The sequence below is a fragment of the Miscanthus floridulus genome, chromosome 7 (genome assembly GCF_019320115.1).
Source record: "Miscanthus floridulus cultivar M001 chromosome 7, ASM1932011v1, whole genome shotgun sequence".
NCBI classification, from domain to species: domain Eukaryota; kingdom Viridiplantae; phylum Streptophyta; class Magnoliopsida; order Poales; family Poaceae; genus Miscanthus; species Miscanthus floridulus.
The window spans coordinates 106,762,651-106,767,967 of NC_089586.1; the positions used below are offsets into that span (position 1 = coordinate 106,762,651).

General features: G+C 50.2%; 1 pseudogene; it reads right to left on the reverse strand.

The window, feature by feature from the left end:
- Positions 1 to 257: 257 nt before the first annotated feature.
- LOC136464150 (B3 domain-containing protein Os02g0683500-like) lies at positions 258 to 4,811 on the reverse strand (annotated as a pseudogene).
- Positions 4,812 to 5,317: the final 506 nt, after the last annotated feature.

Sequence of the window (5,317 nt, forward strand, 5' to 3'; positions counted from 1 at the left end):
AACAGTAAAGAGTGTCTTTTCCACAACGTTGAAGGTTGTGCCTCTCTACAGGAATTCTGCTGTGTAAGCTCGGCAAGGGATCAGAGAAAGTAGATATGGACAAAAAAAAAAGCACACGCATTGTCCTTTCACTTTTAACAACAAAGATGTTTAATCTGAATGTTTGGCTAAATACCATGTCATTAGCTCCACACATTATAAGATTAATTAGAACCTACAGTTTAGCGGATTGATGCACCAGAAGTTAAAAAAAAACTATTTTCAAAACTGTTGTTTCAGATTTTTAATATCCAGGGTCATATTCAAGTCAATCTTTCCGTTATTATTTTGACACATGAAAAATCATTAGCACCAGTGTAGGTAGATTGAGCATAACAGTATATATATCCGGTTCATTTGTTATTTCAATCAGAGCACAGTGATATATTGGAACAATGTCACATTTTGATCTGATAATATTAACACACATAGTTACAAGGCCAAAAAGAGTTGATAATGCTATTTAGGGAGGCAAATACTTCTCCCTCACAGGCTCACAGTAAGAAAGACACTTCTGAAGCAGTGAATTTGTGATGGAGTAAAATCTATTGCAAAAGGCTATGGGCAGCAATACACGCATCAGAGATTAAAAGGCGTGTATAAACCTACATGCATATTGACGAAGTTACTAAGAAAGCCATTAATTACACTTGATCAGTAAGCAAATTTGCATGTAAAAAAAACAAATAACAATCCCTTTAACCCTTCAAAAGTAAAGAAAACAATGTGATGAAGTACATAAGTCTAAAAACGAGGAACAAGGAACAGTATGATGATGTTGACTTCAGAGTAGTATAATATACCGATAAACGAAACTTATCTAGTCTAACATATATATATGCACGGAGTTATAGATTTTTTTATTTGTACTGTATAGAATAAGCTAGCCAGGCATTAATTAGTGAATTTCCATTTTTCATCGAATATAAGCTAGCTAGGTTCCAAAAAAACAGGACCTATAAGCATATCTACGTTTCAAGGCCTAGTCCAAAAATCATGATCTGGACTTTTCAACCTCCTGTTTTGATGTGAGTTTTTTTAGTTCTCGCCTAGGCCTATACATAGGGAGTCTAAATTTCTACTAAGCTACATGATATAGAAGAATGTAAAAGAGGACTGGTACGCTAGAAGAAAGGCATCAATGTATCTAAATCAAGCTATAGCCCTATTAAAGAACGATGAATCATCAGGTTGCAGTTACAGACATCTAAAGCTATATCAGTATAGCATGCATGGCATGGAGCCATGGACTGAGTTTGGACTCTCGAAAGAAATTACATACATGCTGAACACAACAAGGGGATGAACAATAAGAGTGAGCAGCGGGATCTCCATAAGTCCATATGAGAGGCTTCCAATCCATCCTTTGTGAAGAAGGCCACATCAACATGATGGTGGCCTTCCCCTTTTCACCTTCCCAATCCCATATAAATCCCTCTTGCCCCCCTTTCCCATCTTTCAGTAAGACCAAAGGCACTTTTCTTGCAACGTTCAGTACCCCATCCCTTCCAAGTTTCCGACCCATGCATCCCATTGCAAAAAGAATTGCACCCATGCCCTACAGATTGCTAGGTAGTTAGTGAAATCTATCCAAAGCCGGCTGAGCTGACGAGAGGCCGGTAGGTACGTACGTGGCCTCTTTTCCTCCCACACCACGTACGCCCCGGCCAGCGCAGTACTCGCATCGCAGGCTGGTGCAGTAAAAAGGGAAGGAGGGATCCAGCGATCGAGCTAGCAATTGCATCGATCGAAGCAACACTACACATCGCACAAGCAGGAGGCAAGAGCTGGCAACACATGCAGGCTTCAGAGGCAGCCATCAGGTTTGTACACCTACGCACTGTTGCTACTCCTACTGCAACAGTGCATAGCTAGGTTCGTACGCCGATCGTCCTCCTCACCCTCACTCACCCCATGAATTCCTGGCAGGCGTACCATGGTGTTATGACCAGACCACTGGCGCCGTTGTTGGCAATGCCCACTAACTTTTAATTTTACAGATCACTGGCAGGATCATAAAGAAATCTCTCTCTCTCTCTAGCATGGAGACCCAGCTCGAACTGTGCATATGTATGTATATGCAGTGTACAGTCGAGGCCCAGAGACAATCCAAACTATATGTAAGTTGGACCACAGATGAGTTATTTCTGTGTCCCCTTTCGTAGCAAGAAAAAGGAGGAGTCCTTGTTTATTCTTGCTGCGGTAGCCTTCTATGCTCTACTATACATGTATGATACGCAGAGAGAAGAAGAACACAAGTACGTACAGCAGTAGTACAATAAAAGGATGTCCAGGCCTCTCCATAGATATGAGATGTGATGAGATAGAAGTACCGACTGTGCGAGGGATTTTAAGATCGCACCTGCAATTTGTTGCTTCAGCAGGCTTTGTGAATGCGCGATCACTGTCCTCCGTCCATCCGTGTTTCTGCAGTTGCGAGACAATTTGTTCTAGAAGACCTACAAGATCATGACAAAGATCGATGCTACTAGCTTTTTCAACTGCGCTGCATATAGTTCTTCTGATGGATATCTTCAAATCTAGATATACGTTAGGAGATAATAGACAGATTTGCAGATGCATGTTATCATATGTAGGGATTCAACATGATAATTTCCGATCAAATGGGGGCAAGTACGTACTCAAGTACAGATGGACGGATGTAACAGCGCGAGAAAAACCATATCGTGAGTGCTGAACGAAGAACATGACACGGATTTGGGAAAAACATTGATCGATTTTCCTAGTGTTTATATGTATCTTCTCAAACCAATAACTCATCAAAAAAGTGAAGAGCCAAAAAAACAAGGATATTAAAACGTCAAATTCTAGCTCCTATCATCATCAAAAGTTATAATGGATTAATCAAAAGAGAAGAACAAGGTAATATATATAAGAAGAACCGAAACAAGCAGAAAGAAAGAGTTGTTGAACTTTCCTTTGATTTTGCCTTTAGGTCACAGATCGAGATCCAAAGCTGAACGCGCCTCCCTCTTGGAGGAAGACGACGACGACGGAGACGACGCCGCGGAGGACTCCGCGCCATGACGAGGCAATTCTAGTAGCCTTAGAGTTTGAGTCCTTTGCTGCCACCCGGGTATCTGCAACGACAATGCATTGCCCTGATGGCTAGCCTCGCCGCCGCCGTCTCCAGAGTCTGACAGCGGGTTGTTGTCCAGGTTGACGCCGAACAGCCGCACGCGCTTCGCGGCGGTCGTCGGGCTCTCGATGACTGGCACCGCCACCGAGTCAAGAACGACCGGCCGTGACGCGGCGGTAACGCCGGCGGCGCTCGGTTGCACCGTGAAGTGATGCAGCGGCAACGACAACGGGCGCGGCTGGGGCGGCGCGTGATGAGGAGGCATCCTGGCAGAGCCGAAAAACAGGAGCTGCTGCCTCCCCACGGTCGGCGCGGGGTAGGTCGTCATGCTGCGGAAGTCGAGGCCCTGTCTGAGGCGGTGCTCGTAGAGCGTGGCGGGAGGCGAGGGCGGAATGAAGAACCCTCCTCCTCCTCCTCCTCCGCCGCCGCCGCCGATGCCGAAGCCCCACGGGCTGTAGTGGTGGGGGCCGTAGTGCGACGCCAGCGGCATCGGCAGCGCGAGGCCTGGAGAAGCGAAGCGGACCGCGGGTGTCGACCCGACGCTTCCAGTCGATGAACAGCCGGTGGCACGCGTCCTCGGCGGCGGCGCGGGAGAAGGAGACGGTGTCCCCGGCGACGAGGCGCTTCTCCTTGACGAAGCGGCTCCAGCCCTTGGTCATGACGTAGCTCTGGCTGCTGTTCCAGTAGGAGTAGCGGAAGCGCCACTGCTTGCCGGCGCTGTCCTCGAAGCTGAGGAGGAGGCCCTTCTCGTTGGCCGCCGTGTCCAGCGGGAAGTACTTCTCCGCGTACTGCTTCGGGATCACCAGCCGGTTGAGCTTCCCCACGTCGCTCGGCGTCACCACCTTGTCGAACATGTGCTCCTTCTCCACCGCCTCCACGTCCGCCGCGCCGCCGCCGCCGCCACCGCTCCCCGACGCTCCGGCGGCATCCCCCGACTCGGAGCGGAAGGGGGCGGCGCTGCTGCTTCCCGAGGCCGCAGACGCGGATGCGCTGGTGGAGGCGGAGCCGGACGCGGAAGCGGCCGCCGGCATGAAAGAGATCTCGCGCATGGAATTGGACGCATCCTCCTGCTCCTCGTCCGCCTCCTCCTCTCTAGAGAATCTCCCGCTCGCAGCGAACTGGTCCATAGTAGATATCACTTACCAGAAGCAGTTAGAGCTCTACTCGACTTGCGCTTTGCTTGCTCTGGTATTTCTTGCTCCTCGCTAGCTTGGTTCCGCCACCTGCTTCTTCCCTCCCCTCCACTGCCTGCTACCAGCTAGGTTCTGCTGATGCGATGACAGCCGCTGGAGCTAGCTGGGAGCTGGGCAGAGAAGAGAGGCATGCACTGTTGCCCCAGCGCAAACGACGACGACGGCACGACGCCACTATAGGGCAGTAGAGCGGGATCGGATCTACCTATGTATGCGTGTACGCAGGCTTGGCGTTGCTGTTGCTTGCTACTCTGGCTCTGGGGAGGGAGGGGAGGGGGAGGGGGAAGAAGGACGGGAGGCAGAGCTAGACGGGGAGAAGAATTAGGCCGGCCCGGCCCGCAGGCGTCCGCATTGACGGCTGCACAGCGCGGCGGACGTCGCCTTTGGGATGTGTCCAGATGGATGGGGATTCAGATGGGGATGGCGACGGAGACGCGGCCGGATAGATGGTGGTGGTGGTGCTCGTTAGTTGCCGGGTGCCTGCCTGCCTGCCTGCCTTCCTGGGTGGTGGTGATCAGCGAGGTTAATTTGTGGCTGTCGCTGCTGCCCTGCTGCACAGCAACAGCAGCACCAGTGCTGCGCGCGGCGGGTGTGGTGTGTGTTCCTTTCGCACGGGTAGGGGGAGAGGGTGACTGCGCAAGAAGATTCCTGGAAGGCGACGAGTGCCTAGCAGAGTGGGAGTAGTAGCTGCTGCAGCGCCGACTTTTGCCGTATTTTTCTCCGCAAGCTTCTTCCCCCATTCGGCCTATATAATTCCTTTCCTTTCCATCACTGTGCCGCAGTGCTGCTACAGGTACAGTGCAGGCGCCCGTCCAGCTCAAATGAAATGAAGCTCCCTCCTGGATTTTTCTTTTCTTCAGCAATAAGTGATTTTCCATTTATTTATTATTAGTAGTATATCTCTCTCTGGATGGAAAACGTCTCTGCTCGTGGAGAAGGGAACAGTCAGGCGTAGTAGAGTAGGGAGAGACGGAGAGCAGGGAAA